This window comes from Poecilia reticulata, chromosome 10 (genome assembly GCF_904066995.2).
Source record: "Poecilia reticulata chromosome 10, P_reticulata-male-v2, whole genome shotgun sequence".
Taxonomy (NCBI): Eukaryota; Metazoa; Chordata; class Actinopteri; order Cyprinodontiformes; family Poeciliidae; genus Poecilia; species Poecilia reticulata.
In genome coordinates this window covers 32,014,775-32,041,291 of record NC_088839.1, presented here as the reverse complement: position 1 = coordinate 32,041,291, position 26,517 = coordinate 32,014,775, and the positions used below count along the sequence as shown (strand labels likewise).

The following is a 26,517-nucleotide window of genomic DNA, read 5'->3' as shown; positions in this document are numbered from 1 at the left end:
ATGGCTGGCTCTCCATGAGACGCAGCGCACAAACCCTCTCCAACCAGCGTGAGGCTTCGGCGCTCGGCCTCCATCTTCCCATCAAGGTCACCGTCAGCGGCGAGGGAGAGAGAACCACGAGTGAGTTTAACATTTCCTCTGCTGACAGCTGCAGTTTAATTGTTACCTTGTGAAAAAGACACAGCACTTTCAAAGAAGTGCAGACTCCATTCTATCTTTAGCCCTGTGTGGCGTGTCCCAAATTCACAGCATCAATTCAGTTTCTTCAAATGTTCAAAACAAGTTTTCAAACTGCTTGTTTTAATGGAAAATACCGCTGAGCGTTTCTAAAGATGCTGAAGGCTTCATTAAGTTAAAATGTGCTGCCATGTGATAACTTACGTCCTCATGCTGCTCTGAAAATAATAAATAGGTTTGTCAATACTGATGCTGTCTGAGGTGCTGAGCTGGATGTGGTCGCATTAAACGTTTCCGATCATTAAACTATTTTTTCTATCATCTATCCTGACTAAATAAAAAAAAAGCTGGAGTGATTTATGAAAAGATGAAAAGATCCAGGTCTCACCACTGGGTGTGGCTAATCACACTTCACCCAACAAGAGGTTCGGCACTTTTTAAAAACTTTAATAAGATTAATGAATTTGAAATCAGGTGTTTCTGTTTACTCAGAACATCTTTGTCTGATAACTTATTGGTGATTAAGAGGAGAATCTGTGCAGCCGCTGTGCTGCCCTGTAGTGTGTGATGTAAAAAAACAACTTATTTTGAATACAAATCTCTGCTTTTAATAGAAACAGCCTCAGCGGAGCAGTGAAACTACTGACTCAGAGCTTATAACTTACGCGTGCCTCCAGGGTTTGAGGAGCACGGTGCTGTAACAGATGGCTTCTTTAAGTCTTTCTTGAGCAAATTGAGAGATTTGATCCTGAGCACTTTATACAACAGGAAATGTAAAAAGCTGAGAACTTCACTATGCTTTGTTTGAAGCCAAGGCTGATAACTCAGTACAGGTTTTCACAACCTGCAGATGTAATTTTGTAACAACTAGCTCACAAAATGCTACTTTTAAGATTAGAATATTACATCAGACCAATAAAAACATTTTAATACAGTAATGTGTGAAATAAAAAGCATGTTTAAAGACCGATGGCACTTTTAATCTGACAAACACTTCTCATCAGATTGCATACTCTGATTTATTAAATGTAACTGTGCAAAAGGTACAGTTACATTTCTCCCTGCAAGGATAAACACTTTCTGAGTCCTACAGCTGCTGGGAGGAAGGACCTGTGATAACGCTCCTTTGTGCAGCCAGGATGCAGCAGTCTGTCACCAAAGGAGCTCCGTAGTTCAGCAACAGCTTCATGAAGTGAGTGGGAGACATTGTCCAACAGAGTTTCCAGCTGCACTGGAACATGCTAGCATGGAGCTAGCATCGCTGATTTATGGAATATGTTGCTGAACAAAGTGTAGCAACATATATATGATACATAAATATATCAACCACAGCAGAATTCTGCATTATTAATCCATCCATCCATCCATCCATCCATCCATCCATCCATCCATCCATCCATCCATCCATCCATCCATCCATCCATCCATCCATCCATCCATCCATCCATCCATCCATCCATCCATCCATCCATCCATCCATCCATTTTCTTCCACTTATCCGGGGTCGGGTCGCGGGGGCAGCAGCTTCAGAAGGGAGGCCCAGACTTCCCTCCCCAGCCACTTCTTCCAGCTCCTCCGGAGGAATCCCAAGGCGTTCCCAGGCCAGCCAAGAGACATAGTCCCTCCAGCGTGTCCTGGGTCTCCCCTCCTCCCGGTGGGACATGAACTCCTCACCAGGGAGGCGTCCAGGAGGCATCCTGACCAGATGCCCGAGCCTCAACTGGCTCCTCTCAACGTGGAGGAGCAGCGGCTCTACTCTGAGTCCCTCCCAGATGACCGAGCTTCTCTCTCTAAGGGAGAGCCCAGCCACCCTGAGGAGGAAACCCATTTCGGCCGCTTGTATCCGTGATCTCGTTCTTTCGGTCATGACCCAAAGCTCATGACCATAGATGAGGGTGGGAACGTAGATCGACCGGTAAATCGAGAGCTTCGCTTTTTGGCTCAATTTATTCTCTAATCATTCTTTAAAGAATCAGCCTTCACATTCTCAGTTTGACCCTCATTGCGGTTTAATAATCAGGGCAGTGACTGAAACATTGAGCTCAATGTTATTCTCCATTGTCCAACTTTGACACAAGTTATTAATAAATGAGTCAGACAACAGATGAGTCATGTTCTGACTAAAGATTAGAACTTTTGCTCCTATTAAATGAGAAAATGTTAACTCTGTCAGTTTTATAAGGCATCTTTCTGAGTAGAGTTGATTAATGGAGAACCTTGGCAAAGTCAGTATCCAACACCACGTCATGCACGGCAGCAGAAAGCAGACGGGGAGGAGCAGTAACGCCGCCACGGATCCAGAAACGCTCCACAGGCTTTTCTAGTAAAATAAAAAAGGCCTAGATTGTAATTTTTCTTCCAGATTTAGAACAGTGACCCACGAACACCCTTGAGCCAGGCAGTCATCCAATAAAAATCACTGCTGACACTGAAAACAGCAACGTCTCCAACCCTGAAAACTCCGTCTTAATTCCCAGTAAAACATCCAGATGATGCACAGCTTTCAGAGGACATGTTGTAATTCTGGCAGCCATGAAGAGGCCGACTCTCGCCGAGCTTCAAGGATAGAGCAACTTGACAAACTCTGCCATCTCCTAACCATCTGACATTTATCCTAAAGGCTTCAACTAAACAGCCAGGCGCTCGATCAATCGCTGACCCATATTAAAGCAGCCGAGACTCGGGTCACTTTATCTTAATGTTTAAACCACTTGGGTAATATCTGTCAAAAACAAGAGACAAGAGCCAAGCCTGCCTTTGCATTTTCTAACAATACTGTGACACTTTATGTACCAACAAGCAGCACTGAGCCGGACTGTTAATCAGCTCAGAGACGGCGCCGCATTATTCTCACTCTGGCATCCTTACATTGGTTGCCTGTCAGTTTAATGATTGATTTTTGAATGTGATTGATAACTTTTAGTGCTTGTCAAAGGCTTTGCTCTCAGCCATATTTTGGACCTTTAACCATCTGTGAGCCATTGTTCAGCCCCAAGCCGTCTGCGTCTGATGCTGGCTGTGCTGCACTGGCTCAAATAATGGGACCTTTCAAATCGTCTGTCAAGACATAGCTCTGCTATTACTTAATGCTTTTTATGTACTGGCTTTTTCCCTTTAGCCATGTCTTTTTACTAGCCTTCTTGTTAAGTTCTGCATAAAGATAATGGCTACATTTAAATATATGCTCTAGTTAGATGTCCCTTAGGCTGAGAATCAGCTTATAAATACCCCCTCTTTGCTTTAACGCTACAGACAGATGGAGATGTTGGGTATTAAACAGAACTATTGTTTTCTAGGACGTGTTTTTCACACTTTGCCATTCAAATAAAACCAGTTTACCTTTTACGATGCTGATTCAAGAAGCGTTGATGTAAATGTTGGGTTAACTGCTGATGGTTTACTGATCCTAGTGAGTTTGTATGGTCTGTTGTCTGACGCTTCTTTGGGAGGAACCAGTGATTTATTCAGGGTGTTTCCAGGTGGATAAGCTGCAGTCATAAACCAGAACAGTGAGAGACCAAAAGAAAATAATTAAATTGATCTTATTGATGTGTTCAACACTCATTTCACTGATTCTGTGTCTCTCACTGAAATGAAAGCTGAAAATGTTCTGCTGTCAGACAGGACAGATGAGCCTCTGTACTTGAGATCAAATCCATGATTGTTATGTAGAGACAATAAAAACTTGTGAGGAATATATTTGATCTTAATCATCATTGAAAATTCCCAAATATAAGAAGTGGAACATAAAATAACTAACCAAAGAAATAATATGAATCATTCCGGGAGCTTATTATTTTCTCTCAGGCAGAAATCAAACATACAATAAGCTCCTGAAAGCTGTCTAATTTTTGAAAGCCTCCCTTTAGAATATATTTTAATTAAACCGAATCCTTCAACTTCAGAGAATTGCAGTATTGTTCAAAGAACAAAGGAGCATTAACAATTCATACTTATCACTGTGAGCTAAAATAAACTAATAAAATTTAAGATTAAATTCATAAAATCAATTGTGTTCAGTTGTCAGTTTAGACTTAAGTGGTTTTCTTGTTTTTTGCTTTATGCTTCATCATTTCTGAAAACCTACATCGTCTTTCATTTTGCAGATGCAACAATTATCCTGCCATTAGCTTCAAGTCATCCTGTGACATGCAGACATTATTTTTACTGCAATATTTGGGCATTAGAAAACCATGAGTGAAACAAAGGGGATCATTTTACTGCTGATCCAAAAGGAGATGAGTTCAAATATACAAGTGTTTCAGATTGTGAGGAAACGTTGAAACTTAAATGTTTTTCTCACTGAGTTGGTGCGATAGGATGCGACTATCATTATATCAAGACGCTCCTGTTTTTTAACTGGTTGGATCCCAGTTAACTAGTTAACATCCCTGTCATGTTCATGTCCAAACAAGTACTGGAAGTTTTGGATCAAAACCCAACAAATTCAAATCATTACAGATATTAGCAGAAACTGTAATCCAGTAAGATGTGCTAAATACATCTGGAAAATTCTCCTCTTCATTTAAAGGTCAACAAAATTGGAAGAATTTACCAGCAGGAATAAAAAAATCTGAAAATGTTTCAGTCTCTTCCATCTGCAAAGAAAATCATCTTAAAGCTGCAGTAACTTTTATGAAAATGTTTCTACATATTTGCTAAAACTGCCTTTCTGTCCCGACAGAACATGACGCAGACAAACCAGGCTCCTCTGTGGTCCAACTGCCATCTGCAGAAATGCATCGCTCCCGGTGAGAAACAGCCAATCAGAGCCAGGAGGAGGGTCTTAGTGCTGTCAACGAAGCTCGGGTACGCGCTGCTCCGTCAGGACGTAGTGGCAGTTACAGCAAATATGTAAAAAACATTTTTTGAAAAGTTACCTGCAGCTTAAACCAGAGAGCTGAAGCTGATAAACAGCTTCCACTGGTCAGAGGCTTTTTAATGTATTTTTTACTTTCTGCCGTTTTTGATTTCAGTCAATTCTGTAAGTGTTTAAAGGTTTCTCTCATTTTAAATATTTCCATAGTTTAATTTTTAAAAACTTTATTAATTGGCTCAGTCTGTAAGGCTTTAAAACAGGATATCAGTTGGTTTTCTACTCTATTCCACGATTAAAGAGATTTTTAAAAATAAGGAAAGTCCACAGTATTTTATAGATATTGTCATGTATTAGTTTTAAATTGTTCTGTTCTGTGAATTTGCCTGATTCTATTTCATTAAACTGTCTATAACTGGTTCTGAACATCGACACAAATATGGAGGGAAAAAGTCCATTCAGCAAACTGGATCCACTTTACAGCCTCTGCATCATAAAAGACGCTCCAGGTTCACACATGGATCTCAAAGGGAGAGAAGGAAGAGCAGCGGTTATCCTTCGTCACGTTTGTCGTCCTAAAGCAGAGATGAAAATGAGAAAGAGAAGAGATTAGAAAAATGAAAAGTCCCTCAGAGCCACATCAGGAGCAGAACCAAGATCCCAGTTCTGATAGAGATTATCACGTTCATCATTGTGTGCTTTTCATTAGACTTACATGAGTCTTCATCACTCTTATTGTCATCCAACACGTCTTTACTCCCCTCAGCAGCGATAAGAGGAAGACGCAGCTAATCAGGAGTTACTGCGGCCGCGTTGTAATCAACGCTCTCTGACCTGCAGGAAATGTGACTCAAGCATCAGGTGTGAATTTATTAGCCTATTTATGCAGGAATCGTGTTAACCTCACCCAGCGCTGAATCCTCTTTTTCCACTCATCCTCATGCATAAAAATATTTAAGAATTAAAGATCAACATTTGTTTTTAACATCTGCGTAACGCATTTAAAATCACATGGAAAGTTTATAGTTTAAATGATTTTTAATTTGAGTGGAAATTATAACACGAGCACATAATGTACTAAATAATGTGGCAACATATTTAACATTTTTTAGCAGAATAAATGAAACCTGTCCTCTGATTTCGGTGCTTTCTTCCTCCTGCCTCGTCCTCTTCAGACCTTTGCTCCCTCTTTTATTACATCATCAACAATTTAAACAAAAACAACACAAATATTATTCATAGCACTAAAAAAAAAAGAAATATCAATCATCAGTAAAGTGAATGATTCACAAACCTCACTGTCTGCAAGAGCCTCATGCAGAAACAGGGTTTATTTCAGCTTCCAGGAACCTGATGTTTAGTTATTTTTGGCTCCAGCCTCCATCAGCCATCATCCAGATATCAGCTCCACGACCTGCAGGTTTTCCTTCAGCCATGTCCTGAACTTCAGTCTCACAACATGAACATGGACCAACTGAACTAATCAACATGATGCCAAAAACTACTGAGATTAAAATCTTAAAATGTGAGGCATGATGTCCACAGTGATGGATGGATGTGTCACGTTTCTATTGAGGCCAAATGACAGGCTGAGTGGAGGCTGCAGGAAATTTAATATTAAAATCGACCAACAAAATCCAAGTCAGACAAAGTGAGATGAGGAGAGTTCACTCAGGGGAAACAGGCAAAGTGAAGCGAAACACATGAAGCGGTAAGAAAACTGAGGGCTTTAACTGTTCAGAGAATAAATGAGGAACATGAGAACCAGGTGTAATTAATCAGGGTAATATGGTGCAGCTGGGGAAGAAGCCGATCAGGGGAAACTAAACCAATTTAACACAGAAAGAAGGCAGAATGATCTGAACCAAAGCATTAAAGGATCTATTAACCAGAAGAGGAAAACACCAAAGTAAGAGTTCAGAGTTCAAACTAACATGAAGAGAACAAAACGCTGGTTTTGTTGGACCTCCCAGCATCCTGTGACAGAGGAGATCATTTAGTTTTTCTGTCCTGATTGAACCACTGCGTCTCCATCAGCACTGAAATGTTTCATCTGGCAGAAAGAATTTCCTTTGTTACTAATAATTCAGCCTTTTGACTGCTAAACTAACACGTGGAGTCCAGCAGGGCTCTATGCTTGGCCCTCACTTATTTCCAGTTTATATGTTGCCACTTGGAGTTATTAAAACTCATTAACAGATAAAACTCATTAATATCCAGTTATCCATTCGCTGCTGTGCAGATGATTTGCCTGTCTGTGCTTGCAGTGCTGCTCTACAGCAGTAAAGTCCAGAATTAGTTGTTTTTAGACAAATAACTGTATTTACTACTACAGATATCACTGCTTTAGCTTTTATTCTGACAAAATGGGTCAAAAACTTTGGGTTAATTTGATGAGTTTTACATTTGAAAGTCGGATCGATTCTGTTGTGCAGGACAACCTTCCTTCAGGAACTTTAGGGAAAAATTAAGCCTTTTTTTAAATAAAGGCCATTCGTCCTCATTTTGTTTTATCCATTTATTTATTTGCTGCTAAAGTGTCTTCAGCTCATCCGATGGCAATTCCCTGATTTCATCCAGTCAGCTTTTAGCCCAAAACGCCGGGGAGCTCCAGCTTTTTGGTGGTTGCATCCCGGTTCTGGAACCAGCTTAGTTTGGATCTTCAGTGAAGGTTTTTAATGCTTTTTAAAACGTACTTTTCTGGGATCTAAGTGCTTTTAGTCTCTGATGTTGGGCTTTTGAGTCCTACTGGCGTCGTCAATGTTAAAGATTTTGTAATGTTTCGTTGGTTGACCTGTAGGGGGCACTGTGTGCAATGGAGCAACTTACATGGAAATGTCCTCATACAAGCAGAAGTAGCCGTAAAATACCTTTACACTGTTTTAATTGCCATGCATGAAAGAGTTAATGGTACTTTGTTTAATTCAAAACACTTTTCATGGAGAATGGTTACTATGCAGATACAATATAATATCCTAATAAATCATTAGTATTTGGTAGCCTGTATTTTCCACAACACAAATGAAACATCACACGCATCAGCGCCAACTCACACCGGCACTCCGGAGGTCTAGAAAGACATCAAGAAGTGTTTGAAAGAATCATTACCATCTGCCCTTTCTCCTTCTATTCCCCAACCGAGACTTGAACTCCTTTAAACTCAGCTGACATTTTTCACAGAAGGAGGGAGACATTTGATTTCTAATTGTGATACAGATCATAAATGGCATGCAGTTTGCCCAGGGGTGTGTTTTGTGAAGTTCCGTACCTCTTAACGTGTGAGACGGTTTTTAGATTTGTAGTGTTCCTATGAGAGCTGAGAGGATTTCAGGTGATAGAAATCAGTGACATTTAAAGTCTCCATAATGAGTAAAAGGTGAGTAAGAATAATAAAAAAAGAAGACATTGAGTGAGCAGGAAAGCAGAGTCATATTTGGCTGCAGGCTCCAGGGCTGTCCGCTCTTCTTTAGGCTCTTTAAATGATGCAGCCTGGTGCTGCTCTGCTGCTGCTGCTGCTGGGGGTAAGACATGTGGAAAAAGGTTCTATAAATACACCTAAAATGGGATCTATTTCAGTAAATAATTGTATTCACTTCAAGCATCAACTTTAAAGATTTAAATGCTTTGTAATGAGTCTACATGAGGGCAGCCTATGTCCTGCAACGTTCAGATTCATCCCATGAGCGTCTCGTTTCCAGGCCTGTGCAGAGCGGAGTGACTGAATGCTGATGAGGGAAGGCTCAGTAGAATCAGGTGTGATGGAGAAATGACAGGATGGCAGCTCTGCAGGACTGGACCGAGGCACAGCTCGTCTATTTATTGCACTGATGTATTGTTGTAATCATATTAGTAAAATAATTGAACTTGGTGGTGATATTCTGGCAGATGTCAACCTTGTTTGCTTCAGAGGTATTTTCTGTTTAAGTTCAAATTTAGTCTATTTTGAAACATACTTGATTTTGTTGTTTGGATAGATGTGAGACGTTTCAATCAGAGGGTCAGCGGGGAGCTGCAGCCGATCCCAGCCGTCACCAGCCACAGACGGGACGCTCCGCCGACAGGCCGGCAGTCCATCACCGGGCCAACACAAGGAGACACCCGGTAAACAGCCATGCACTCAGACAAACACAATCCTCTGCTCAATTCCCAGTTAAACTAAACGTTTTGGACTATTGGGGGAAAAAAACACCGACATGGAGAAAATTTGGAAATTCCCAGCTGGGATCTCCAGTCGAGACTCACATGGCTCCTTCTTTCCTGCTGAGCCTGCTCCGTCTTTTAGCTGCTGGTTTCACTGGTTTTATCTTGTGTACGTCTATAAATACTAATCAATGCCATTAAATTCTGAGCTAGATTAAACATGAGTTATCTTTAGGGGATTTTTTTAATGGAGTGATTCAGGATAGTTAGCTACATCTATGTGTCTGATTTCATGAAACGGTTCTTGGTGCTCAGAGTTAAAAGGTGATCCAAAGCTTTGGCCTGAGTTATGAAACAACTGGATAGATGCTATTGATTGATTGATTTTTACGCCTATTATTCCTGGCAGGGTTTCGGTTGCTAGGATGAAAAAAGGCTATTTGTACAGAAAGAGCGACTCCTACTGGCAAATCTTTAAAGAATTGCCCATCTGAGCTGCACTCAGCTGTGGCAGACGCTTTCTGCTCATTGCACCACTTCTAGCATCTTGAGGCGTCCATGTTCAGCCAATGACCAAAAACCAGCAGGTTTCCAGCTGCATGCCGAAATAACAGCTGATAAAAGAACCAGTTCATGTGCAGAGTGGATGAGAAAACTGGAAGAAAATGAAAAATGTTTTTGAAACGAGATAAAACAATGTTAAAAATGAAGCAAACGTACTATATAGGTCTTTGCATTTGTTTCCTTTCTAAATCGTGTCTTTAACAATGTCAAGAAAACTTTTAAAAGCCGTTAACAAAAAATACATCCTAGTTTCCATGCAACTTTCCATCAGAAACACAAACACAGGAAGGAAGTGGATGTCAAGCTTTAAACTTTCGAATGACAACTGGAGCATATTATTATTATTAATATTCAGTGATGGAGCCACATGTTGGATCCTGGTATGAACCTCTTGAAAAGTGTGAGTTTCACTGGAAATTAAAACATTCCTGTCTGAAAACTGCAACATGGTTTCTGTCCCTGTGATTGTCATTTACTGGCATGGGAAGTGGCAGAGACTCTCAATTACACACTTTGTACGTGTTGGCAGAGTATTCAGCAGCACTGTAATTAAGGCTGGGGTAAAAAGGACTCACTTGGAATGTCTGCCCAGTTAAAACCATTGAACACTGGGAAAGGTCACTGGGATGCAGTTCCAACAAGGTTTTTCCTGGAGACATGTTTAGTTTGAGGGATTTCTTTATATTTTGAAAGCCACTTGCTCACTTTGTGACTGGTTCTGCTTTTAAGTGTTCATTCCCTGCACAGATCTTTACTTTAAATTGTTTTTGGCATTTTTAAAAACAGCTACCAAGCAAAACACATTCCCATTCAATTAAATCAACTAAAATTCCCCAAAAATTCCTAACCTTTTCATGGTGAGCACAGTGGTGGCACCATCATGATGTGGGAATGCTTGTTTTTCAGGAGGGACAGAGCTGTTGGGAAGAGTGGTGGCGATAAATGACGGCAGTGTTGGAAGAAAACCTGGTAGAGGCTGCAGAAGACTTGAGACTGGGGTGAAAGTTCACGTCCACCAAGACAACCAACCAGAACGCAGCTGGTCAGTTCGCTGCCCCTCCCCTCTGACTGAGTTTCATCTATTCTGCAAGTAGGAATGAGCAAAAATGTCCCTGTTTAGATGCAAAGCTAGCAGAAATATAACCCAAAAGACATGCAGATGTAACTGTAGCAAAGATACAACGTATTCACTCAGGGGGCTTATTGAGGCTGCACAGTGGCGCAGTTGGTAGAGCTGCTGCCTTGCAGCAAGAAGGTTCTGGGTTCGATTCCCAGCCCCAGTCTTTCTGCATAGAGTCTCCATGTTCTCCCTGTGCATGGTGGGTTTTCTCCAGGTACTCCGGTTTCCTCCCACAGTCCAAAATCATGACTGTCAGGTTAATTGGTCTCTCTAAATTGCCCCTAGGTGAGTGTGTGTGGATGCATGGTTGTGTGTCTCTGTGTTGCCCTGCGACAGACTGGCGACCTGTCCAGGGTGACCCCGCCTCTCGCCCGGTACGCTAGCTGGAGAGGCACCAGCACCTCCTGACCCCACTGAGGGAAAAGGGTTTAAGAAAATGGATGGATGGATGGGGCTTATTGCAAATGCATGGCTGTTCGTAGGTACAGCATGTTTCATATCCCACTTTACATTTATGCACTAGTCAGTGTTGGTCTATCACTTACAATCCCAGTGGTTCGGTTACGACGGAAGAGCTCTGACTGCTGCAGCGTTTTCATGCGCAGATTTTGACGATGAGTTGCGAAGTGTCAGCTCCAGTCAGCTGATCTCATTACGGTTTCTTATTACACTTGCTCAGTTTAACGCGTTCGGTGACACATCCAATCCAAATGTCAGCTTCTAATGAGGGGAGAAGAAAGGGTTAAATATGGGATGGAGACACGAGCATCAAGTCAGCATCAGCTCTCTTATTGTGTTGATTACAGTGAGTTTGTTTGCCGTTCTGGTTTATGAAGATGCATAGCGCTCTCTGGTTTCATGATGCTGTAACTCTTGGGAGTGAATGGATGAATCATTTTTTATGAACTGGTTCACAGTATTATCTGGAAAAACAATCCGTGTTGCCTTTACATGTTCCACATCAGTAACATGACTCATCATTATACCGTTGCTTTGCTGAAATGAGAAAACAGGTTGTTTTTCTGTGAATGTTGTCTTGTGATCTCAGCTTTTATCAGCTTAGTAATTTGCTCACCTTTAGGTTTTCCTCTCATCAACTGCCTTGCATGCAAAACATCCTGTTGTGAACTTTGAATTTTCCTTTATCAGATTATTCCAACATAAGTGGTTTTATACCATCTCCAAAGTGTTCTTGTTGATTTGAATCTTTGTGTCTGTTGCTGGAGTCTTCCTGCTTCAAGGTCAGATCAGATCTGCTTCCTACAAAACATCAGTTTATCTCAAAAACACTTAAACCTGACAGCCTCTTCATATTAGTTTTTAAAAAACCAAAATGATTTCCGCATGTCTAAAGTTTTTATCTAGAACTCATCTGATACAATGTGTCTTCTAACTTAAGATTTCAGAGTACAAAATTCTGGTTGCATCTCCAGACCCACTAATATTATGACCTAATTTCATGCTGCCCTATGCTTTTGTCTGTGAAAGATTCCCTCACCTCAGGATGCCAGACGCTTGAAACTGAAAGTGAGATTCTGAAATTGACCTACTGTGCAAATAATTTGACTAATAATTATTTGGTTTGAAATTAAATTTCTAGATGGTCCCTAAATATGCAATGAATGTAAAAGTAGTGTACCTCATTCAGTCAGCAGCACACTGTGACTTTGACAACTTGGGTCCTAATATCCATGCACTTTAAAAACCAGGAGGTGACATGCACACTTAGTACATGCAGAACTTGATGCTTTACAATATGTTCGTTCTCGTCTCTGTCTGAGGCTCACGTAACGTGTCAGAATAAAAAATGAGAACATATTTACTTTTAAAGACGTGGGGCTGTTCTTGGTTTCTCTTGCATCCATCTCCATGCAGTTTAAACACAATAGTGAATCAATTTTTTTCTTATTAAAAAAATAAAGACACATTTGTATTTAGTTTTTAAAAATGATTTTTGAAAAAAAGACTCCAGAATAACACCTGGATACTGAAATTAACTTCTTACCCTTCAGAAAGACCTCAGAAAGCAACATGGTGGTTCCAAGTACAGAGCCTTGTGGATCCCCTTTTAGAAGATTTTTAAATGAAACTAGTTCACTGGTTCTTAACCTGGTTCGATCGAACCCCAGGGGTTCGGTGAGTCGGTCTCAGGGGTTCAGCGGAGCCTCTGCCTCGGAGGTAAAGACACACTTGTGTAAAGTCGTGATGACGCCCCGCTTTGCCATCACTTGCTGCAGAGGATCACGTTACATTGCTTAGCCAATCAGAGCTGCGGAGGAGCACTGATTGAAGGAGCTCCACTCTCAGCATGGATTTGAACTTGTGTCTTTTATTACTTCAGCAAAACTCACACTTCTTACCAAGTTCTGTAGCTTTCGTGTACTTCTAAATCTGCTCCTTAGTCGCATCTTTTCGGGGTTGACACTGCCTCTAGTGGTGTGGGGGTGGTAACACAGCTAATATAATTACATTACTGAATCAGAATGGTATTTAGAAAGTATTTTGTGTGTCGGCGGCGGGGGGAATAAAAAGGGTTCGGTGAATGCGCATATGAAACTGGAGGGTTCGGTACCTCAAAAAAGGTTAAGAACCACTGAACTAAATGTAATACAACTAAAAAATACAAGTCGTTATCAACACAAGTTATGTCGACTTTTGATCTGAATCACTTTTACTTTTATTGATTGACATCAAAACCAGACTAAGCAGATCGAAGCCAGTGTTCATCTGTCAGACACGAATACAGCTGCTGTTAAAATCTTCCTGTTTCCAACAGGAGCAGATTGTCACATTTAACAAAGGGGCTGGTTGTTTACACCTCTGAGACACATTTCAACAGAGTTTTTTAAATGAGTCAGTTTTTTCCTTTTAAACACTGTTTTGCTATTTTTGGTTTTAAAGAAGAGTCAATGTGTTAGAGTATTCTGCTACCTTTAATAATTTAAAATAGAATGCAGATTTTATACATTTTCTTCAAAACTCCTGTAAGGTTGAAAAGAAAAACAAAATCAGAGAAGAACTACACAGAATAAAGCAACGTTTATCTCCATGGGATGATTAATGGCAGAGGATGATTTAGCCGGCAGCAGGTTTGGACAGTCGCTGGTTGTGGGAGGCTGGTGGAGCTGGAGATGCCAGGATGAATCTGCTCTGCTGTTGTGGCTGTTTGATAGTGACATCCACCCCAGCGCACCTCAACAAATCCACAGCTTTTCTCCCAGACAAGTCGAGTGTGAGAAGGTTGGCAGTTTGCCCTCGGCTGATAATGTGTCATCATAAGATTTGGTGTGAGGCAGTGCACCTGGATTTGTGCATATAGGAAACACCTGCTTATAGCGCGGTGACAGTTTTCTGCTGTCAAAACTGTGCAGAGCAGGAGATCTATTATGAACAGCAGGTTCATTCAAAATATCAGGGTTTTGTTTATTACTAATAATAAACTCAACTAGGATATATTTTTTCTTGTTTGTAGATACAGTTTTAGATATTCATATTTTTAGTACTTTATTGTCAAAAAAATTCCTGGAAAAAGTAATGAAATTTTTCTTACCTTAATTTACTAAATCAAGAAATGATGAAGAAAAGTAAGAAAACGTTAGAACACCAATGACTACTCTGTTAGGACTGAAATAACTGCAGTGAGAAGCGTCCAGCAGTCTCTGACATCAGTCAGAAAGTTTCTCTTTCAGCTGCAAGTTTCTTTTAGGAGTTTAATGTTGAAATAATTCAGCTTCCTAAGAACTTTGCTTCAGGAATTTTTCTCGTCTAATTTGCGAACATGAAGTCTGGTCTTCACGTTGATGTTCGATGTTTCCACCTTGGACTACTACAACTTGTAATCTGTCTGTCTGTGGATGGATGTGCTGATAGATACAGTAGAGGGAGCAAACTGCAGGAGCAGTGATGGTTTTGTGGAGCATCTTACAGTTTGCTCTGGAGGTTCAACCTGCCAGACATCGATGTTTAAATGAGATTTTCATGCAGACTATTTCCAATCAGAGGATCAGCTGATCCTGAACTATTCAAATACCTCTGTAAGCTGCTGATGCTGGAATAATTTCCAATATTTCCAAATGCATAAAAAGTCCTAGAAAAACACAAACGCATACGATGGGTCGGCCATCCATTGAGGATTTCTTCACTTTCCTACAAACTAATGACTGTAAGAGACTTGTCCTCTGCCTGTAAGTGATCTACTATATAATAACTTACAGACACAGAAACTAAGTTAAAAATCTGATGGTACATTTTTACCAAACTATCATAAAATTATACCTTTTTTCCATTTTCACAGAATTCACATTTGCCATGCTTTATTCAGGAGTATTGCAGAAGAGGAGTGCAGGTGTTAACCAATAAATAGCTTCAGTAGTTTGAACTGTACTGGTTTCATGGCCTTTGCTATGGACCAAGGTCACTCAGTGGGCTGCAAATGGCACCGAGCCATCATTAGTTTCTGCCTTTGCTTTTCCAGCTTTAACAAATCTGCTGGTTTTCTGTGAACTTTAGTTCAAACAGATAGAAAAAAGTAAAATCCGTTTTTTTTTTAACTGATTAACTGCTGAGAACAGCTGTCTGTCGTTCCCTCTTCCTTCAAATGAATATTTGTGTTTTTTTCTGGCAGCTGAATGATGAGTTTGTATTTGTTCTTGTTTACATTTATGACAGTATTGTGATGTAATTGAGCTTGTGTGTCTGTTGCATTGTTTATGTTTGCTTTTAGGCTAAAACTTGAACAGCTTTAAAAGTCATGCGACCTGGACTGATGTAGACGACGTCACGAACCACCACATTTCATGCAAGATAAATGAAGCTCCGCAAACACTGTTCCATTAAAATTTTAACAGTATCAGGCTTCACTTATGAAGCAGGTAGAACTGCAGCCATAGAAAATCCTCAACAAGGTTACATTCACAAAACATATGACTTCCCAGTTTTATCCCATCTGTAAGTCTAAATGCTAAAGGAGATGAGCAATTCAGCACCGTGGAGGCAGAAAACATCCCAGAGAGGAAGCAGTCTGCAGCTGCAGAGCATGAAACAAAGATTTTATGTTGGATTGCAGCTCCTACAAAGTGACTGACTCTACTGAGACAGACGCCTGACACGCGAGCTTCCCGTTTGTTCAGCGATCCAGGCAGGTTGGTGACTTCAACAGGGAAGATGTGTGCAGGAAGTGACAGCTGAAAGACAAAGAATGCAAAACTGACACAAAGCATAATGCTAACGCACACCCACAACAAGAGTCAATTTAGGATCTCTGCTCAACACATCAAGCATCATTTGGACTGGAGAATCTGGAACATTACAAAACAGAAACAAGAGTTAAATCAAGGAATTTATGTGGCAGATTTTGTGCCAAACAACAGGAGATTTCTTCAAGCTTTCTAACTAAAGAAAACAACAAACTTGCTTTTTATTTTCGCAGACTTTAAAATTCATCAGTGAAACATGTTTTAGCAGCATCTGCTTGAATTGCATTCCAATATGTCACAGAAAATAAAAACCAGTTTGCATCTCTGATTTTTTTTCTAATGCAAAGGAAAATATTCATGTGAATGAACACAAAACCTGATGCATTAAAAAGCGAAGCGTTCTAAGCAGCGCTGCATCTCCTCAAGGTGATCCGTCATGCTGCTTATTGCAAACGTCAAAACTGAGGAAACCGCATACTTTTCAGAGTTTTTGCACATCAGACTGGATTTCATTTCGAATCCCTGCTAGCATGAAGACCTTCTTTCTCCTTCCTTTCTCATTCCATGAGAATCAGAGTTTGGTGCAGTGCCGGTGTGGAAAACATTTGTAAATGTTATTAAATGTTTGGATTTTCGCCATAAATCAAGGCCAACACATAATGTCATTTTTATTCAGCAGCAGAGGCTCCTTTCAGTCTCTGTCAGAGTAACCTCCCCTTATTCAGATGTAGTGCATTGACCAAAGCAGCAATAAAGCAACTATTAGTTCAAATGATTTATTACTCTTCTGAAACATTTGACAACCCATATTTTTATTGGAATTCAGATGTTCAGTGTAGCCAAAAGTGCATTTCTCTTCATTCAGTTCTGCTCCGTTTTAAAACTATTCCCATCTTTTCAGATTTTTAATTTTTGTGTCAATAGTTTAGAAAAATGTTACATTTCTCAGAGAAAACATATGAAATGAATCCCACCCTGCATGGGAACATTGGCCCTTGTCACTGATCTGGATTTTATCACATCACATTAGAACTTCAGTATTTTTATAGTTTTTATTCTAATAAACACAATGTGGTTAATAATTAGAAGTAAAATGACAGATTTGTCACTTTTACAAATGAAAATCAGATTTTAGCCTCTCAGTCTGTTGATGTGACTATCTGCAGATGAAAATGTTTATTCATTTTTCATTCTGTTCAAGCAGAACATCTGAAAACACCAACGTTTTAATAAATTGTGAAAAGCTTCTATAGTTTTCCTACCACTTTATAATAATGTATAAAACAGCTTTATGTTGGTCTAAGATGGAAAAAAGACATGAAGGTCAGTGGTTGTAGAATATGTTTGCGAGGAACTGAATATGGTTTCATCCATCCATCCATCCATCCATCCATTTTCTTCCGCTTATCCGGGGTCGGGTCGCGTGGGCAGCAGCTTCAGAAGGGAGGCCCAGACTTCCCTCTCCCCAGCCACTTCTTCCAGCTCCTCCAGGAATCCCAAGGCGTTCCCAGGCCAGCCGAGAGACGTAATCCCTCCAGCGTGTCCTGGGTCTTCCCCGAGGCCTCCTCCCGGTGGGACGTGCCCGGAACACCTCGCCAGGGAGGCGTCCAGGAGGCATCCTGACCTGATGCCCGAGCCTCAACTGGCTCCTCTCGACGTGGAGGAGCAGCGGCTCTACTCTGAGTCCCTCCCGGATGACCGAGCTTCTCACCCTATCTCTAAGCGAGAGCCCAGCCACCCTGCGGAGGAAACTCATTTCGGCCGCTTGTACCCGTGATCTCGTTCTTTCGGTCATGACCCAAAGCTCATGACCATAGATGAGGGTGGGAACGTAGATCGACCGGTAAATCGAGAGCTTCGCTTTTTGGCTCGGCTCTCTCTTCACCACGACGGACCGGTACAGCGCCCGCTTCACAGTAGACGCTGCCCCAATCCGCCCCAATCCCAATATGGTTTCATCTCTCCTCCATCCCAGGTGAGACAGCAGCAGGCCGTGACCAGCTGATGGCGGTTTGAGGTCAGTTAGGGTCGACGTCAGTAATCTGTAAAACAGTTCCTGGAGCCAAAACGTGAAAAATCCCTCTGGTTTGTCCTGCGGTCCAGCACCGTGTGACCTTTGACCCTCAGCGTGAGCCATGACCCTTTAGGGGAGCCGGTCTCTGGGGTCTGTTTTATTCTCTGTGTTTATGAAACAGTCTAAATCATTCCTCACTGTGCTCAAAACCTACAGTAAGAACAAGCAGAGCAGAACTTTTCCATGAGTTCTGGTGTTTGTGTAATCACGCTGTGGGGACTCTGCTCACACAATTACTCTTCGTGACTCATCTCTCAGCTGGGGAAACACAGCAAGAGCCCAAAAACTATTACATTTCTGCTTCTCTGTTGAGGTTCAGACGAACTGTGGCAAACCCATAAACACAATAATAAATGTTTGCTTTCAGTCATATTCAGTAAATTAGAATAAATACTGAAGCCTTTTTTTCTGGTAACTTTAATGCATGTTTTGCATATAAAATGCAATTTATTTTAAGAATACTTGCATTACCATAGACAGTTTCCTGTTTTCTAAATCAGGTGGAAGCTAAAGGCCAAAGGTGCATGTGTGTTTCGACTACATGTTGAAATCACAGCGTCATCTAGTGGCCTGGCATGACAACTACAGCACATTAAAGCTGTCTCAGTTAAACCTGTGTTATTATTTTCTGCTTACAGCTGATGAAAATACACAAAATATTAAATCACTAAAACATTTCATCACAGGAATCTGAGCTTAATGACAACAATTTTTAGCACCTGCTTGGTGATTATCTCAAGCATTTGTGTTTTAAAACTAAAGATCATCATGGAAAAAAAATAACTGCATGGAAGTTTATTGTAAATTAGCTCATTGTTTTTAACCCTGTGCACATTATTCACTCAGAGTTGGGTTTCTCCAGGATTTAAAGGCACACTTGTTGAATGATGACATTCAAATTGTAGTTTTTATTTGATAATTCATGAGCAATGTAGCACAGAATCGTATTTGTACACTGAATGTAGCGAAATAAGCAATAAACAAACATACATAAATCATATAGCAGAGCAGGTCCACACTGGTGCAACATTTGGAAACATGGCAAAGACCCTGAAATAGAGAGAAAGTGGGAGACATTCTGGACAACAAGATCTAATCTGGAGGGTTGACAGGCAGAGTAATAAACGTCTGATTCATTCCCAATGATGGACAGCTAATTTACTTTCAACATCTCAATGATTAATCCCCCCTGCAATGTATTTTTATAGCTTTAACTGCCATAAAATAGACAAGGCACTGTTGAAGGTCTGAGTAATGGTGGCAGGTTTTCAAATTAGAGTCCAAGTCCCTCCTCAGCGTGAGCATCAACACTAGATGCACAGAGGAAGGCGTGGCACATTTCCAGGACACTAATGTGAAACAAAAGCTTCTGAGAGGACTTTCATCTGCAGCCTCTCCAAACTCACTGCTGGGTATTTTTATTGGCAGACGTATAAGCATAAAAGCAATTACAAAGCGCCCGTGGGGTGAGCGCGAGGTGTAGCCCAGACTCATGTGTGAACAAGGTGTTTGCTTAGATTAAGTACTGGTGTTCATTTTCACTTATAAATCTTGTTGATGAGACTCTGGGGGTTTTTTAAAGAAAGCAGTTCTTGTTTGGGACACTGCGGCAGAGAGAAAATTAAACTGGCGGGCAAGAGTATTTCTTAGATTTAGTTTATATTTCTAATTTTAAAGGACTGATTTATTTAAAAGCACATAAACTTTGTTCAGTGTGACCTGATAGTTTCAGATGAAATAAATATTTTAAAGATTTTTTGTGCCGTTCTTTCTTCACAGTAATCAGAGAGGAAATGGGGAGAAAAGAAAGTAAAGTGGTAAAGGTTCAAAGGTCAGAACCAGCCGCCATTGCTCCACCTTAATCACAGTATTCAGGTGATTCCTGAGCCTTTAGAAGCAGTTAATCGTTTCTTCTGCAACAGGTAGAGGACACACCAGGCTGCCCTAGCAGAACGTTTAATTAGCGCCACCTCTCCAGGCGTCTTCTGGCTCCCTCGCTGTCCAACTCCACGGGTCTGGTTGACGCCTCATCAACCTCTTCCTCCCAGCAGCATTCAGTAGCAACTGTTCACCAAACCTGCTGCTCTCCAGACCTGCAGCTTCATCTAGAGATGCAGTAAACAATACAGCTAGAGTCATCATGGACATGGATGCCTGCTACACCAAATCATCCTGATTCCCAATGCTGCCAACTCAAGGATTACTTTTCTCAACATGCACCTCGGCCTTCAAAGACGAAGAAAGCAACACCACCAGAGTTGCTGCATCCTATTTCTCTACAAACATTCCCCATTATCATGGTTTTCAGTGCATAGAGCATCATGATTATATCCATCATCATGTTCTGGGCATCATCATTATTATTCATATTAAAATGATTGGTTTCAATTGATGAATTATGAATATGTGTAAAAACGGCAGAAACCATTCCAGAAATTATGATCAGCTTTTAAATGAGCTCTATATTTATTCACCATTTGTAGAGACGACTTAGTAATTTATTTTACATTACAAATAAACATAAACAGCATCTTATTTGTACAATCTTCTGTTTGGAAACTTACAAAAATGTGAAATTCAAATAAGATCTGATGTTTAGGAAAAGATGCTGAAAAAAAAAAGAATAATTATTAAGTATAAGAATCTTCTATTACAAAGTCAGTAAACAGTCATAAAAGTCATTCTTTGAAAATGTAAGTGCTAAAAGTTGCGACTGCTGCTTGTTGGTTTAAATCTCCACAAAGAAAAAAACTGTTTAGAGTTTATTTCAGCAAAGTTAATTGTTGTTCCTAGCAGGATGATGAGTGTGTGGGAGTTTGGGTAAGCAGCTTGTTTTGTGATCCGGCACAGGGGCCATTTTTCAGCTCAATTAAAAAACGTGCTGTGTTGAACTACAGCAGCTAACATGTTCATATTGGAAAGGAAATGGTTCTGGGCTGATCTGATCATAGACGACAGCTTACACACACACAGGTCATATGGCAAGTCTCGGCTTTTTATTTATGTATTTTAACCTTTCAAGGTGGACTGATGATGAAAGGCATAACAGCAATATGTTTCAAAAACAATACCTAGGTGGTTGTAGAAATGCATTGTTGAGCAGAAGTGTAATCTGATGCCCAGCAGGATTGTCAGCGTTTCTTGACATCCTGGTTGACGTCCACCGGCCTCGCCTGAACACGGCGACAGCAGAGGAACCTCCTCTACGCTGATGATGATGTGCTGTCAACCCAGAGCAAACAGGATGTCAAAATGACATGCAAACATGGAGCAACTAATTGAAAGAAGAAAACTTAACATTGAACATCAATAATTCTGAATAACTCAAGTGCGGTCCCCAGACCGATCAAGATGGATGGACAGGAGCTGGTCAAGACCACAGAGTTCAAATTCCTCGGCTTCCTGCTCAGTTCAGAAGAAGACAAAATGTTCGATGTCAAAGGCAGAACGCAGCGTGGCTTAAGGCGCAGTCACACCAGCTCACTTTAATCCACTTTATCAAACTAATTAATTTGCCCAGAAACTCTGTTTCATTCAGGGAGGTGTGAATGCAGAATCAAACTGTGACGCGGACCAAAAGGGAGAAGTCTGGTCCGCTAACACCGATGAAAGGCTCGTTCTCTGTTGGTTCCTGGGTTTGTCTCAAACCTCCGAAACAATTTAATTGGATCTAAAGGTGGCCGCTTGGTTGAGATGGCTGGAATCTGGACAGGTCTGGGTTTAAAGTGGACTACAGTCTTTGTAGTCCTGTTTAAATAGACTACAAAGACTGATGAGAAAGCTGGTCAAACGTGTTGCTAGCATTATGCTGGAGCCTTCTTAATGGCTACAAAACGTGTGTTTTCTCCAAGACATTCATTCATCCAGATATTATTTGGGGTATTTTTATCAACATGACCAAGTAGAAGCTTTGTTCAAACACATCACTAAAAGCAGAAAACGACTAACGACTGCCTCTTTAACGTCTATATCATCGTTCTCAGCATACAAATGAAGCCTCTGGCCCAAATAAGTTCCACCATCAGATATATTCAGGATGTCAACTGAAACATTATTCAGACACAAACATGTGCCTGATGTGCTAGAGCTGCATTTATTGCAGAATTATTTACTTACAGTTCAAAAAGCTTAGTTACGTAAGTGCCACAACATCAGAAGTAGAAGAACTTCATATAAATTATTAACAGGCTCATGGAGCTCATCGACAGCGCGGCAGCTGAAAAACAGTCGGTGAAGCTTTTAACCCCCATCTTCTTAGGTCGCACATTGTGTGCATAATTGGGCATACTGTTACATTTTGTTGGGCAGGTGGGATTCCTGTGATTAAAGGAAATAAGAGTGTTGATACTAAAAACTGAAATGTTCTGGCAACTGTCAGAAATCAGGGCAATAAACTGATCCTGATATTTTGGTGTCAGGAAAACCTCCAGAGACTGAAATGCGTCTCCTTCAAAATAATTTGAAATGAGCTGGCAGCTGAGCCACATTTAGCCGTTGATTTTTACATAATCAAGTTTCCCAGAAACTAGGAGAGAGAAAACAAACAAGGGGGAACTCCACTTTACATTTTTTATACAACAAGGTTTTATTTTTAGTGTATTCATGTTATATCAGCAATAACATACACATTCTAAAAATGCCTAACCACCAGCTACTTGTAGAGTTTTCCAGTATCTAGTCAGATGCATCCTGTCTAATTCAATACAAATACACACTGTACAGCTAATATAAAGTCAACTGATGGTAAAATGCCAAACAGCAGAAGGTTTCTATCTAATGCAGCCCGACTGGCTGCATCTGGTTATTAACTTTATTGCACTTCTTCGTCTTCATTAAGCATGTGGCAGCAGTGGAGAGGAAAAACTCGAACAAGAACAAACGTCCAGACAAAAGCGCTGAGCCAACAGTAGGATGAAGAAACATGGAGGTAATGTTAGCAGTGACATGGCTAGAAATAGTTTTTAATGATATTTATGTGATATCTTTTGTGTCTTCAGTGTATGTTATTTGGTCTGATGTTTTAATGATATTTTTTACAGCAGTCTCAGTTCAATTGTTGTGATGCCTGCTTACAAAAGCCAACTTTGACTCATCTGTCCTTTAAAACTCTTGGCCCTTTTTAAAATCTCTTACAAAATGTCCTTCAGTTTTTTAAAAGGAAACATCATCCTTGAAAAGTTTCAGTCTGGTTGTATATTCCTCATAGTACTGGAACTGCACATTTAATCTATTAAAATCACATTTAATGATCGTTTAATGGCCACTGATTGAGGAGTTTCTGCTCTCCACCTGCAGCATCAGAGGTTCTGGACTGGTTTCTTCTTCAGCCGCATTTACTTGTAAAACTCCTCAGGAATCTATTCTGGGGCCAATATTATTTTATATTTCAAATTTATATTTAATGTCCAGAAAATATGTTTATTTTCACTGAAATGCTGAAAACACTCAGCTTCACCTTCATCTCGACTCAAGTGTCTCAATGAAGTCACAATCCTGGAAAGCCTCAGTTTTCCTAAATTTCAATGAGGAAAATATGGAAGCAATTATGTTTGTGTAAAATGGTAACCACAGTACTTCTCATGTGGATCTGCTTAGTCTGGAGCCTTTTACTAAAGCTGCAGAAGGAAGTTTTGAGAAAACCGTCGACTTAGCCTGAAGACGTGAACGATCACACCTTACTGACCCATCACCTCGACCTCTGCTCCTCCACAACAGATCCTCCCCAGAACTCAAGAAACCTGCCGTTTCCTCAGACATTAGCTTGTTTCTTTGCCATTAGCTCAGCTGCAGCTCAAAAATCTTAAACCTGAGCAGCTCATACACAAGCCTGACTGGCAGCGCTGCACCAACACCGGCTCTGATTGGCCGGTTCTGACCAGGAGTCATGTATTTCTGCCAATGGTAGTGGGATTGATTTTTGCCACACATTATCTCTGTTATTCTACTGTCTGGATGTAGTTTTAACAAATATGTAAAAAAAAACTGAGGTGTTTATTTACATAAAGCAAAATCATTTTTATCTTTTGAAAACTCTGAGCGGAGAGCCCATGCTGGTGTTTATCAGTGGAGCCTCTCCTGACTGACTGCAGTTGGTCCAGAAGTCTGTACTTCTCTCCACTGGCTCCCTGTTCATTTCAGAATTGATTTCAAAGCTTTATTGGTGACTTAGAAGGCAGTGAACGGACAGGCTCCCGGGCTTCTGCCTGACCTCCTGCAGCCTTTTGCGCCCCCAGATCCCTTAGATCTAATGATCACTTGCTTTCAGCAGTTCCAAGGTCTAGACAGGCTCACAGAGGTGATTGAGTGTTTAAGGTTGCAGCCCCTAAACTGTGGAGTAAACTGCTCCTACCCATCAGACAGGCCTCACTGTTGATGTTTCTAAAACTTATTTTAAGAAGCCATATGAACTCACTGGCTTTTAATGCAGCATGAGAGACACGGGGCTGTGCAATGATAAATCTCATGCCGGAGGTTTAGATTCTACCTCTGATTAGTTTTCCCATGTTGCATTCATACTGATGCACTGTTTTAATTTGCTAAGAAAGTACATAAAGTGTTAATTTTTCATTTTAACATACCATATCTTATCATCTCTTAAATGCAAACTCTAAACACTTTAGCTAAAAATAAAACAAAGTGTGAAAGATGCTGCTAAAATCCAAAGGCTTTTAAAAGTGTGGCAGTTGCAGATGAAGCGCTCTCAGTCAGACACAGCAGATGGCAGGCTTAGTTTGAACACTTTCCCACTTCAACAGTTGTCCCCTCCAACTCCGCCTACATCCAAGTCAGCCATCTCACCCTGAACTTTACATATCCAGCCTAGATGATGCTGGTGGATTGCTGGCCTACTTGGACGTGGGAGGAGTTGGACTTTCCAGAACAAGGGTTTCAGAAAGACATACTTAACTGGCTCAGTGGATGGATGCCACTTTATATTTGTGTCTAATGCAAGGGTGTACTGATTGGATATTCAGCTTGAAAACAAACATGCCATTTGTTAATCAATACTTTAGCCCACCACAAAAACCAACTCTGTAAAAGCTTGATGTGAGATGAAGACTAGAAGGACACATGAAGGCAGAACTATTTAGACCAGCGGTTCTTAACCTTTTTTGAGGTACCGAAACCCCCAGTTTCATATGCGCATTCACCGAACCCTTCTTATCCCCCCACTCTCCCCGACACGCAACATACTTTGCGGTATCCTTATTTAGTAATGTAATTATATTAGCTGTGTTACCACCCCCACGCCACTAGAGGCAGTAGCAACCCCGAAAAGATGCGACTAAGGAGCAGATTTAGATTATAGAATTTGGTAAAAAGAGTGGAGCTCCTTCAATCAGGGCTCCTCCGCAGCTCTGATTGGCTAAGCAATGTAACGTGATCCTCTGATTGGCTAAGCAATGTAACGTGATCCTCTGATTGGCTAAGCAATGTAAGGTGATCCTCTGCAGCAACTGATGGCAAAGCGGGGCGTCATCACGACTTTACACAGTGTGTCTTTACCTCCGCGGCAGAGGCTCCGCCGAACCCCTGAGACCGACTCACCGAACCCCTGGGGTTGGACCGAACCAGGTTAAGAACCACTGATTTAGACACTTAGTGAGCTCAGTCTGTTGAGCTGTCTCCAAAGACTGGGGACAGCTATTAACTGTTTTAATAGCTTTTACAATTTTTATTCTGCACAAATAAAACATGCTTTCATATTTAAAGTATTTTAGCTTTAAACTGTGACCATTGTTTTCACAGAATAATATTTTATCTCTTGCACAAAAACTAACTACAAACCTGAAAAAGGTGTAGCGCTCTTTTAATACTGTGTCTCTTTAATAAGCTCACCGAATGTCTTAACAATATGGTGGTTTTTGCAATAACCCATAAAGAAATGTCTATTTTACAAACAAAGACACCAAAACAAAGTCATTTGTGTGAGAACCGTTTCAAAACGTGCAAAATACAATTATAAGTTCAAAGTGAACTCAGCAGTCCTTCAGCTGCTTCAGCTAGCTAAACACACAAAGTCAGCTAGCATTAGCATAAATGAGCCTCCAGAAATATGTTTTCCACACAACATTGATCACAAACTGCATAGTGTGACTCACTAGTCGGGACTCGATTCAATATCTTCTTCAACTGTTAAATGAAACTAATGTATGTGCATCAAAATACATTTGTACTGACCTGTGATATGTAAAAGATGAGACACACACGTTGAGCATCTAACAGGAAGGTTTATTCTTCTTCTGTGTGCCCAACCTTTTCTGTTCCACCAATGTGACAGGCGCCCCCCAGTGGTTCTATGTGGAATCGCACCAAATAACTGAAATAACACTTATTACTCATTCCAACGAGAAATTGAAGACAGAAAAAGAAAAATTATGCTGAAGTTCCTATTTTATACTTAGTGTTTTCATTATTTAAAACAGCTTGT

At 40.7% G+C, this 26,517-nt stretch overlaps 3 long non-coding RNA genes across 7 annotated transcripts; 1 reads left to right on the top strand and 2 right to left on the bottom strand.

Annotated features, from left to right (window-relative positions):
• Positions 1-325: 325 nt before the first annotated feature.
• LOC103471820 (uncharacterized) lies at positions 326-20,621 on the top strand. Of its 5 annotated transcripts, none has more exons than XR_014089477.1 (5): positions 326-1,369; positions 4,862-4,986; positions 8,968-9,094; positions 10,604-10,739; positions 15,541-16,333. It is a non-coding gene; the product is annotated as an uncharacterized LOC103471820 (long non-coding RNA). The 5 variants fall into 5 exon arrangements; XR_014089476.1 differs by lacking the exons at positions 326-1,369; positions 4,862-4,986; positions 15,541-16,333 and adding exons at positions 6,797-6,902; positions 19,866-19,917; positions 20,009-20,621; XR_014089475.1 differs by lacking the exons at positions 326-1,369; positions 4,862-4,986; positions 15,541-16,333 and adding exons at positions 6,797-6,902; positions 19,866-20,621.
• Positions 5,234-6,668, bottom strand: LOC145553036 (uncharacterized). Its single transcript, XR_014089211.1, has 3 exons — positions 6,288-6,668; positions 5,709-6,181; positions 5,234-5,568 (listed from the first exon to the last, which is right to left on the bottom strand). It is a non-coding gene; the product is annotated as an uncharacterized LOC145553036 (long non-coding RNA).
• Positions 20,069-26,517, bottom strand: LOC145553199 (uncharacterized). The gene is made up of 3 exons (XR_014089479.1): positions 26,268-26,517; positions 21,158-21,308; positions 20,069-20,191 (listed from the first exon to the last, which is right to left on the bottom strand). It is a non-coding gene; the product is annotated as an uncharacterized LOC145553199 (long non-coding RNA).